Source organism: Schistocerca serialis, chromosome 1 (genome assembly GCF_023864345.2).
Source record: "Schistocerca serialis cubense isolate TAMUIC-IGC-003099 chromosome 1, iqSchSeri2.2, whole genome shotgun sequence".
Lineage (NCBI taxonomy): Eukaryota > Metazoa > Arthropoda > Insecta > Orthoptera > Acrididae > Schistocerca > Schistocerca serialis.
This window is the reverse complement of record NC_064638.1, coordinates 1173878641-1173891288: the sequence shown is the minus strand read 5'-3', so window position 1 is coordinate 1173891288 and position 12648 is coordinate 1173878641. Positions and strand designations below refer to the sequence as shown.

The 12648-nt window shown below is 43.3% G+C and overlaps 1 protein-coding gene across 3 annotated transcripts in view; it reads right to left on the bottom strand.

The window, feature by feature from the left end:
- The window catches only part of LOC126418610 (sorting nexin-29), a 197460-nt gene that overhangs the window by 143401 nt on the left and 41411 nt on the right, over nt 1–12648 (bottom strand). The gene's annotated exons all lie outside the window — the stretch shown is intronic.

Genomic DNA, 12648 nt, shown 5'->3' with positions numbered 1-12648 from the left:
AGGTTTAGGAAAAGTGGTAGCATTCAGAGAAGTCACCCAGAACCCCCAAGTCAGGGGAGACTTTCCAACCCAAGACAGACATGAAGTCAGTAGCCACTACAGTAGTACGAGTTTACATGTCAAGTAACTCTGCACACGAAGAGACAAAGAATGTTTGATTACATAAAAGAAATTATTCAGACAGTTAAGGGAGAGAAAAATTTAATTGTGATGGAGGACAGGAATTCTATAGTAGAAAGAGGAAGAGAAGGAAAATAGTAGGAGAATATGGACTGTGGGAAGGGAGTGAAAGAGGAAGTCATCTGTCAATCTTGCACACAGCATAATTCAGTCATTGTTAACACTATGTTTAAGAATACTGACAGAAGGTTGCACACATGGACAGACCTGGAGAAAAATTGAAAGTTTCAGATTGACTACATAATGTTGGAGAGATATTTCAAAACAGGTTTCAAACTGTAAAATATTTCCAGGGGCAGAGGTGGACTCTTGACCATAATTTATTGGTAATGAACTGCACAGTAAAACTCAAAAAATTGAAATGATGGAGATGGGACCTCAATCAACTGAAAGAACCAGAGATTATTGAGTGTTTCAGAGGGAGAATTATGCAATGTTTTAATGAAGTAGAGGAAATAAATACAACAGGAGACAAATGGGAGCTTCAAAAGATGAAATAGTTAAGTCAGCTTAAGTTCAAATAGGTAAAAAGACAAAGCCTAGCATAAATCCTTGTACAACACAGGAGATAATGAATTTAGTTGATGAAAGGAGAAAAATAACAAATTCAGTGACTGAAGTGTCCAAAGAGGAGTAGAGACATCTAAAAAATGAAACTGATAGGAAGGGCAAAATGGCAAAGCAAGAATGGCAAGACATGAAATACAAGGCTGCAGAAGCATATACTGTATCTGACTGAAAGCACTCAGACCCCTATCAGTGGACATTATTGTGTCGTGTCTAGACCCTTCACCTTTATGAGACCTTTGACTGCTGGGGACACTTCCACTGAGGTGTCTAAATGTCCGTGGAGGAATAGCAGTCCATTCTTCCTCAAGAGCTGAAACCAGAAAAGGCAGTGATTCATGTTTAACACTACGGTCTGGAGAAAGTCCACGTTCTAACTCATCTCAGAGGTGTTCCCAAGGGTTCAGGTACTGACTCTGGACAAGCCAGTCCATTTCAGGAATGTTATTGCCCAGAAACAATTGCCTTGCAGATGCTGCTTAATGATGGGGTGCATTGACCCGATGGTACTAACACTCATTGTCTCTGAACTGTTCCTCTGCTGTGTGTAGTATACAAGGTTGTAAAATGTGTCCATATCCTTCCACATTTAGTGTTTCCTTAAGCGCACCCTAACCATGATAAACACGCCCATGCTGTCACTCCACCTCCTCCTCACTTTACTGTTGGCAGAACACATGACGGCAGGTAATGTTCTCTAGTCACCGAGTTCTCCTGATCAACCCATTCTACTGTTGCCAATTTGCTACTGACAACACAATACACCCTGTTTCTTTTCTACTGGCAAGTCCACTTCTCGTGATTTCTAGTGGCCAATTCCACATTACACAGTGGTGTCCAGATACTTCAGATAAGAATGTGTATAACTAGGGAAAGGATAGATACCACCTACAGGAAAATTAGAGAGACCTTTGGAGAAAAGGGAAACAGCAACAAATATAAAGAGCTCAAATGGCAAGCCAGTAACAAGCAAAGAAAGGAAAACTGAAAGGTGGAAAAGATATACTGGGGGGGTCCAGAAAAATGTAGACACTGTTTGATAGTCAAAGTTAATGGAACAAAATGACATATCATTACAATTAAACTACGGAAAATCCGGGATGTAATGTAACAGTATTATTAGAAGTAAAGTTGCTACTCACCATATAGTGGAGATGTTGAGACGCAGATAGGCCCAACAAAAAAATATATTTTTTTATTCCCCCCCCCCCCCTCTCTCTCTCTCTCTCTCTCTCTCTCTCTCTCTCTCTCTCTCTCTCTCTCTCTCTCTCTCCCCCCCCCCTCTCCTTTTCTGCTATTTGCACCCCCCCCCCAGACTGCTCCCCTACCCAGCACCCAACCTGCAGCACTTCACTGTCCACCATACTATCCCTCCCCCTCCCCACCCCAGCTTCCTCCTTCCCCCCACCTAGTCGCCATTCCCACCATGCACTGGTGCTGCTGCTCGCAGTGTGGTTTCAGTTGCCTGATACTGCAGTCGTGTGTGTGTGTGTGTGTGTGTGTGTGTGTGTGTGTGTGTGTGTGGTTGACAAAGGCCATTGGCCAAAAGCTTTAAGTGTGAAAATCTTATGTTGTGCCCATCTGCATCTCAGTATCTCTGCTATATGGTGAGTAGCAACTTTCCTTCTCATAATATTATATCCTTACAAACCTGCATATGGGGAGGGGGGGGGGGGGGCATTAGCAGCCAAACAACGTCGATGCTGCTGAATTGTTGACCGAACTACAGCTGTCAGAGTTGCCAGTGTGATAGTCACACGGGATGTCTCAACGTCTCAATGGTTTCTTGTCCCTCAGAGGTAGGAGTCAATAGGTGTAAGGTCTGGAGCCTATGGTGAGTACACAACAGCTCACATTCGACCTATCCATCAGAGAGGTAGATTTTCATCCAAGAAGGCTCTGACAGCTCTGTGGTAGTGAGGTGGAGAGCCTTCTTGTCATAGGTAAATTCTTTCTTTTCTAAACACCTATCGGATGGCAAGATAAAATTGATGTTTGTAAAATGTAAACTTTCATGACTGGAATTGCCACAATTAATAAAATATTCTGGGCTATTATGCTGCGATCAATGCTTGCAGTTTATGAAGATATGCCTTACTAATCACTGTATCTTCGAAGAAGAATGGGCCAATCAAACTACATAACAACAGACCACACCACACATTAACAGCCAGCAGATTAACACGTTTGTCCACATGAACATGAGGATTTTCAGGGGACCAGTACACACAGTTGTGGCAGTTTACAGTACCATTCAGTTTGAATTGCACTTTGTCAGACCACATCATCAACCCTGCAAACCATTCATCCTTGCAACACATACCTTCAAATCACTCTCAGTACTCCATCCTTCGATCTCAGTCATCCTTGTTCACAGCATATGGTGATCTTTGAATGTACACTTTCCACTTCGCAGCTTTCAGAATTTGTTTCATGCTTGATCAGCCTACCCCACTTTCACGCGCACTCTGCTTCGCAGATTTTTGGGGTGATCTAGTAAAGTGTTTCAACATAGCAGTGCTAGAGGCTGGACTTCATGTTTTTGGTCACACAGACCTTTCCTCATGCACGTCCTGAACACTACTGCCGGCTTCAAATGTATCCTGAATACAATAAACACCATATTTTTGTACTTCCAGTACCACTTCAATATGGTCTTGCATTGCTCAAACAACAATCGCACTTCATTAATTGCTTCACTGTCATTTGCTGGAAAACGCGCACCAAGATCTGTCGGACTACGGTGCCATGCAAAATAGCAATGGTATGTCTTTTGTTCCAAAGATATTAATTATCAGATGAAGTCTACATTTTTATAGGGACTCCACAAGGCAAATGAACTTTAATACAATATTATAGAAAGGGCAGTGGAAGTAGATGAAGACAAGATTAGAGGTTTGATACTGCGAGAAGAATCTGACAGAGTACTGAAACATTTCATGTTGAAACAAGGCCCCTGGTGTTAATATTCCCTTAGAAATATTGAGATTCTTGGAAGAACCAGCCACATCAAAATTATTCCACTGCTGACCAAAATATACAGGAAAGATTAAATTCTGCCAATTTCAAGAATAATGTGCTGCTAAGGGTGAATACTACTGAACTGACAGTTTAAAATACTGGCATGAATTACTCACAGAACAGTGAAAACACTGATAGAAGCCAATCTTGGGGAATATCAGTCTGGTTTCCAAAGAAATGTAGAAACACAAGAGTTACTACTGACCCTATGACTTATCTTAGAAGATAAAGTGGAGAAAGGAAAAATCTAAATTTACAGCAATCATTGATTTAAAGAAAGCTTTGGAGAATACTGATTGGAGCACATTCTCTGAAATTTGAAAGATTGTAGGGATAAAATAAAGGCAGCTAAAGGTTATACAGAGCCTGTACAGAAACCAGACTGCAGTTATAAGAATGAAAGGGCACAAAAGGAAAGTAGATATTGAGGGGGGAGAGAGAGAGAGAGAGAGAGAGAGAGAGAGAGAGAGAGAGAGAGAGAGCACTAGCTTTGCAACCTGTCCCCAATGTTATTCAATTTGTATGTTGAGCAAGCTGTAAACGAAACTGAGGAAAAATTTGGAAATGGAATTAAAGTTATGGGAGAAGAAATTACAACCCATAAGAGTTTTTGATGACACTGTAATTCTGGCAGACAACAAACAACATGAAAGATGGGTTGTATGGAATGGACAGTGTTTTGAAAAGAGGTTGTGATATGAGTGTCAACAAGATTAAAACAAAGCTAATGAAATGTAATCTAATTAAATCAAGTGATGCTGAAGAAATTAAATCAGGAAACAAGACACTAAAAGAAGTAGGAGAGTTTTGTTATTTGGGCAACTGAATAACTGATGATGGCTGCAGCAGAGAGGATATAAAATGCAGACAGCTACAGCAAAGAGAGAACATCTGAAAATGGAAGAACTTGTTAACACTGAAAATAAATGTAAGTAGGTGTTAGGAAGTCTTCTCAAAAAGTCTTTGTCTTGAGTGCACTGAAGTGAAATGTGGACCATAAGCAGTTGAAATAAGAATGGAATAGAAGCTTTTGAAATGCAATGCTGTACATGGATGCTGAAAAATAGATGGGTAGAACACATAACTAATCAGGAAGTACTTAATAGAACTGAGGAGAGAAGTAGTTTATGGAACAACTTTACTAAAAGAAGGAATCATTTGACAGGACACATTCTGAGCCATCAAGGAAGGATAGAAAGAAGAGGGGAGTGAGGAGGGGAGAGGCAGGTGAAGAGCAGCTCTGACAATTCCAAGGTTCCACTAAGGCACAATATCCTCTCAGTATGGCTTTGTGACTCTGCAGATATACTATTTTTCAAGAATTTAGAAAGTGTAGTGTGCACAAGTCCACACCAACAACGAAGTTTAAACCCAATAGAATGTATGACAAACTTTAAACAACAAGCATAAGTGAGGAATTGAATACAAGAGTAATTCAGCAACACAGAGGATTCAGGAGCAAAGGAATTTTGTTTTACAAACAGCTGTTTAGCTTCAGAAATAGTTGTTAAGTTTCAGAACAACTTTATGACACCTACAGGAAATACAGCAAAAAGCCATGTTAGATGACAAACAATCTCTCTAAGATTTAGATTGTTCTTATTGGAGAACAATCAAAGTGCACTGCAAGGAAGTGTGGTGTCAGAGTACATTGTACACACAAAACTGGGCATTTTGTCTCCATTAATTTGCTGAAAGTGAATCAGCTGCAATGGTTCAGCAGAGACTTCATGCCTGGTACTAATTTCTGCTTAAAACTGGTAGCCAGTTAAACTTTGTTTTCCTGCAGCCGCAGGAATGTAAATAAAATGACAGTGTGTTCGTTAATGTTGATAGTAATTGTGTACACACATCTTGTAAACTGACTCATTCATTTCAAGAAAGAATCATTCAAATTATCTATGGAACATCATGTAACTAACTGAATAACTAAGCAGACACTCCAACAGATGAAGGAAGTCATATATTAAGTGAATCTGGCTTCTTGTTTGCCGCAAGGTGATCCACCCAGCTGGGAAAGGTATTTCAACCATGGTTGTCTGTAAGACTTCTCCTGTACTGAGGCAATAACAGTAACTATTTAATTTATCAACAGCTGGCATTCCAACAGATATGCTTTCCAGCATGATTCACCCTTTGGCAGCCATAGCCACATTTCACAACAAAATTTGATTTTTTTCCTTGCAGGATTATATTAAAGATAATACAAGAACATTCATGCCTCCATCACCATCTCTGCACCTACATCTACATTTACATTCATACTTTGCAGTTCATCTTATGGTGCATGGCAGAGGGTAGCCTGTACTACTACTACTACTACTACTACTACTACTACTTGTACTACTAATGATTTCCTTCCCTGTTCCAATCGCAAATAGAACAAGGAAAAATGACTATGTGCCCCCATATGAGCCTCAATTTCTTGTATCACATATTTGTGTTACTTTTAGACAATGTACATTGGAAACCATGGAATCTTCCTGCAGTCGGCTTCAAATGCCGGTTCACTAAATTTCCTCAAAAAGAATGTCACCTTCTCTCCAGGGATTCCCATTTGAGTTCCCGAAGCATCTCCGTACCACTTGCATGTTATACAAACTTACCAATCACAAATCTAGCAGCTTGTCTCTGAATTGTTTCAATGTCTTCCTCTAACTTGACCTGGAATGGATACCAAACTCTCAGGCAGTACTCAAGAATAGGTCACACTACTGTCCTATATGTGGTCCCCATTACAGATGAACAACACTTTCCTAGAATTCTCTCAATAAACCAAACTCTACCATTCGCCTGTCCTACTACAATCCTCAAAAGCTTGTTCCATTTCATATTGCTTTGCAACATTATGCCAGACATTTAAACAATGTGACTGTGTCAAGCAGGACACTACTAATGCTGTATCTGTACATTTCAGGTTTGTTTTTCCTACTTATCTGCATTAACTTACATCTTTCTACATTTAAAGCTAGCTGCCATTCATTACACTAATTGGAAATGTTGTCCAAGCCATCTTGTAGCCTCCTGCAAGTCATTCAATGATGACACCTTACTGTACACCACAGCACCATCACCAAAAAACCACAGATCACTGCCTGCCCTGTCCACCAGATCATTTACATATATAGAGAATAACGGAGTCCTATCACACTTCCCTGAGGCACTCCTGACAATACCTCTGATCTGATCTGATGAACATTCGTTGTCGAGGACAACAGACTGGGGCCAGTAACTTAAAGAAGTCTTCAGGCCACTCACATATATGTGAACCTATTCCATATGCTCATACTTTCTTTAATAGCCTGCAAGGGGGCACCATGTCAAAGGCTGGAAATCTCAAAATATGGAATCTGCTTGTCCTTCATCCATAGTTCACACTGTGCCATGCGAGAAAAGAGCAAGCAGAGTTTCGCACGAGCAATGCTTTCTAAAACTACATTGATTCATGGACATAAGCTTCATAGTCTCAAGAAAATTTATTATATTCTAACTGGCAATACGTTCAAGGATTCTGCAGCAAACCGATGTTAAGGATATTGGTCTGTACTCATGCAGGTCTATTTCTTTTCCCCTTCTTCTGCACAGGAGTCACCTGCACTGTTTTCCAGTTGCTTGAGCCTTGGACTGGGCAAGGTATTCGCAACAAATGCAAGACACGTAAAGGGCCAATGCTGTACAGTATTCGTTTAAGAACCGAACTCTGATTTCACCTAGACCTTGTTACTTATTTGTTTTCAACTCCTTCAGCTGTTTCTCTATGCCAGGAATGTTTATTACTACATTGTCCACACAGGAGTCTGTTCAATGATCAAACAACAATATGTTTGTGCACACACACACACACACACACACACACACACACACACACACACACACACACACACACACACACCTCAGCACACGATTCCAGCATCTCAGGCCAGTTAGGTTGAGGTCGGGATGATTATGGGAGCAGAGAATGTGTTGTAAGGATAACTCCCATCTGTGCTGCTCAGAAAAGCTGATGGTGAAGAGATGGATCCAGATGGCTCGGGCAGTGAAGCAGCCATTGAAATCCAGTGTTTTATGTTCAGCTCATGTTGCACCACAGGGTGATCTACTTTGCTCTTGACCACAGTATGGCAGTGGCCGTTATCCTGTCGGACAGCTGGTTGGTACTCATATCAGTACAAAAAGTTTTGCTATGATTGCAGCAGAGCTGGTAAATGACATGACTGCTTTCACAGGTGGCTCAGCCCCTGCTGGGGTAGGATAAACCTGGACAAGATTGGAACAGGAATTGCTGGTTGAGTGGATTGGGCAGGTTTTGCACCTGGGACCTTCACAGGGATATGATCCTTGTGGCAAGGGGTTGGGTTGGGAGTGGCATAGGGATGGACTAGGATGTTGTGGAGTTTGGGTGGGCAACAGAACACTGCTTTAGGAGGGATGGGAAGAATCTTGGGTAGGACATCCCTCATTTCAGGGAATGATGATAGGCAAAGACCTGGCGAAGGATGTGGTTCAGATGTTCTAGTCCATGGCGGTATTGGGTGATGAAGGGGGCACTCCTTTGTGGCTGGTTTTTGGGGATGGTGGGAGGGTTGAGGTTGTGAGGGGGAAATGGCAGGGGAGGTCTGTTTGCTAACTAGGTCTGGGGCATAGTACCCATCTGTGAAGGCTTTGGTAAGACACTCAGCATACTGAGTACAGGAGCTTTTTGTCACTGCACATATGCTGTCCCCGGGTAGCCAGGCTGTATGGGAGGGATTTTTGGTTTGAAAGGGTTGACAACTGTCAAAATGCAGGTACTGTTGGTGTTGGTGAATTTAATGTGGACAGAGGTGGGGATGGAGCCAACAGAGGCAAAGGTCATCATGTAGGAAAGTGGCACGATGGGTTGAGGAGGACCATGTGAAGCAGATGAGAGAGAGATGATACTGAGGTTGTGAAGGAACAAAGATAGGGTCCAGATCATGAAGATATCATCAGTTCACCTGAACCTCACTAAGGGTTTGGTGTTTTGGGAGGCTAGAAAGGTCTCCTCTAGATGGCATATAAAAAGGTTGGCATAGGAGGGTCCCACATGGATGCCCATGGCTGTGCCACGGATTTGTTTATATACCTTCCCTTCAAATGAGAGATAGTTGTGGGTTAGAATAAAGTTAGTAAGGTGTATGAGGAATGAGGCAGTGGGTTTGGTGACTGAAGGACATTGATAAAGGTAGTGTACAATAGTGGTAAGACCATGGGCATAAGGGATGTTGGTGTACAGGGAGGTGGCATCAACAGTGATGGGTAACGATCCACGAAGTAAAGAGGTTAGTGTGGTGGAGAGTCTATGAAGGAAATGGTTGGTGTATTTGATGTGGGAGGCTAGATTGTGGGCAAGGGCCAAGACACCCTAACTTCATTCCTTCAGAACCTCAACACCTTCTCTCCCATCCGCTTCATATGGTCCTCCTCAGCTCAGTGTGCCACCTTCCTAGATGTTGACCACCTCCTCTCTGATGGGTCCATCTGCTCTTCTGTGTACATTAAACCCACCAGCCACCAACCGTACCTGCATTTTGACAGTTGTCATCCCTTTCACAACAAAAATCCCTCCCATATAGCCTGGATATCCAGGGGCGACGTATCTGTAGTGACAAAAACTCTCTTGCTCAGTATGCTGAGGGTCTCACCAAGGCCTTCACAGACAGGTACTATCCCCCACACCTAGTCAACAAACAGACCACCTCTGCCACTTCCCCTCACAACATCAATTCTCCCGCTGCCCCCAAGAACCAGCCACAATGGAGTGTCCGCTTCATCACCCAGTGCCACCCTGGACTGGAACGACTGGATCACGTCCTTTGCCAGGCCTTTGATTACCTAGCATTGTGCCCTGAAATGAGGGACATCCTACCGGAGATATTACCCACCCCCTCATAAAGTAGTGTTCCATTGCCCACCAAACGTCTACAACATACTAGTCCATCCCCATGCCACTCCCAACCCAATCCCTTGCCACAAGGATCATATCTCTGTGGAAGACCCAAGCGCAAAACCTGCCCAATCCACCCACCCAGCAATTCCTGTTCCAGTCCTTTTGCAGCTATAGCCTACACCATCAGGGACCGAGCCACCTGTGAAAGCAGTCATGTCATTTACTGGCTCTGCTGCAATCATTGCACAACTTTTTATATTTGTGTAACTGCCAACCAGGTGTCCACCAGGATGAACGGCGACTGCCAAACTGCGGCCAAGAGCAATGTTGATCACCCTGTGGTGCAACATGAGCTGAACGTAACGCACTGGATTTCAATGGCTGCTTCACTACCTGAGCCATCTCGAGCCTTCCCTCCACCATCAGCTTTTCTGATCAGTGCAGATGGGAGTTATCCTTATAACACATTCTTCACTCCCATAATTATCCCAGCCTCAACCTATGGTAACATATTGTCACCACACCCCCCACCCAATAGTTTCTACCCACTCTTTCCTAACATCTCCTCCCCATCCTCATCTCCACCCTGTTTATTTGCAGCCCTTTGCCAACTCCTTATTCGTTCCTTTCTTCCCCACCTCCCTGCTCCACAACCTCATGACACTGCATCTGTTGGCAGTCTAGTCCCTGCACATTCCCCCAGACAGCATTCATGTCTCCTCACCTGTACCTACTATCCCTTCCTCTTCCCCAGCCCCTCCAGATTGTTGCTTGCATCCCAAGTGGTGATGTATTCTGGCCCCAGATGCTGGATTTGGTGGTCGTGTGTGCGTGAGGTGTGGTCGTGCACGTGCATGTGTGCTTGTGCGTTGCGGGTGGCAGAATACTACTTTGAGGAAAGTGGGTAGGTTTTTGACTCAAGGTAGTATGAGAGGTAATCTAAGCCCTGGTGAAGCATGTGGTTGATCTTTTCAAGGTCAGGGTGGTACTGGGAAATCAGAAGAGTACTGGTTAACAGGTTTACCAGAGTCAGAGGAGCAGATGGCAAGGGAGATTTGTTTATAAATGAACTGGACGGGATACTCCAATCAGTAAAGGCTCTGGTAAGATTACCAGTATATTCTGACAACTCCTGCTTTCCACTGCACATGTGGCATCCTTGGGTGAATGTAAGGAAAAGACTTTGATATGGAATGGGTGAGAGCTGTCAAAGTGGAGGTACCAGTGGAGGTTGGTGCATTTGATATGGACATATTTATGAAGCCATCTGAAAGGTGAAGACTGACAGCTAGGAATATGGCACGACATGTTGGGAATGACAAGGTGAAGTGGATTTGGGAATAGATGTTGAGGTTATGTAGGAAAAATCGAAGAGTTTCCTTGCCTTGAATCCAGACCATGAAAGTGTTATCAATTAATAAAACAGAAAAGGTGTTTTACGTGTTGACTGGATACGAAGGATTCCTCCTGATGGCTCATAAATACACTACATGATCAAAAGAATCTGAAGACCTGGCTGAAAATGACTTACAAGTTCGTGCAATCTTAACGCTCCTTACACCAAGCGAGGTGTCATTTGGCATTTACTGGTGCAATGTATGGCTTATGAAATCCAAGTTTTCTCACCTCCCTAACTGTCATAGTTGCAGTTTATCCTGATGCAGTTTGGAATTACTGTGTGATGGTCTGGATAGATGTCTGCCTATTACACATTACGACCATCTTCAACTGTCGGCAGTCTCTGTCAGTCAACAGACAAGGTTGGCCTGTACGCTTTTGTGCTGTACGTGTCCCTTCATGTTTCCATTTCACTGTCCCATCGGAAACAGCGAACCAAGGGGTGTTTAGGAGTGTGGCAATCTCGTGTACAGACATGTGATACAAGTGACATCGAATCACCTGACCATGCTTGAAGTCCCTGAGTTGCGCGGAGCACCCCATTCTGCTCTCTCGCAATGTCTAATGACTACTGAGGTCGCTGATATGGAGTACCTGGCAGTAGGTGGCAGCATAATGCACCTAATATGAAAAGTGCGGATACTTTTGATCACATAGTGTAAGTTTACATACGATGTTAACTTGTGAATACTATGACAATACAACAGATCTGTTTGTAGATTTGGCCTTCAGAAGTGAAATAATTTTGTGTTAGGAGATGGTTGCCTAGGAAGATTAGGGAAGCGGTGGTGGGTTTTGTATCAAGGGAATGTTGGCATGGGGGATGTGAGTGTTGGCAATGGGTTAGGAACTGCAGAGAGGCATTGAAGGAAGTGAGCAGTGCCTTTAACATAGGATGAGACATTATGGACAGTAGTTTGGAGATGTTGGTCAACAAAGGCCGAGGTTCGTTTGCTGGAAGCACTGTACCGAGCCACAATGGGATGACCAATGGGGAGACCTGTGGGATTGGGTTTGTGGAGTTTGGAGAGTAGTTAAAAGGTGGACTGCGAGGGGCTGCTGGTGTGAGAGGGAGACGGCCTGAGGTGTGAAATTTTGGGATGGGCCTAAGGCCTTGAGGAGTGGCTTCAGGTCATGACAGATTTCTGGTGTGGGATCATGGTTGTAAGGTTTGTATGCGAAGTGCTGGAAAGTTCGCAGAGGCCCTCAGCAACACAGTCATTACGATTCATGAACACTGCCATGGAGCCTTTGCCTGAGGGAATGATAAGGTGTAGGTTGTTTTTCAGGTTACAGATAGCAGTGTGCTTGAAGGAGTGATGTTGGACTCACCGGGGAGGGATGTAGGGAAGAAAAGTGATACCAGATTAGAAGTGAGGAATTTCTTAAATATTATCAGGGGATGACTGGGTGGAAGGTGAGGACGATCAAGGATGGCACGAGGGCAGAACTGTTTCAAACAAGGGTCTACAGGGACTTATGGTTGGCAAAATTTTATTCCAAGAACATTACCTTATTGACTCTCACGGAATTACTTTATTTCATTTATATGTGCGTTTATTGGCGACAGTATA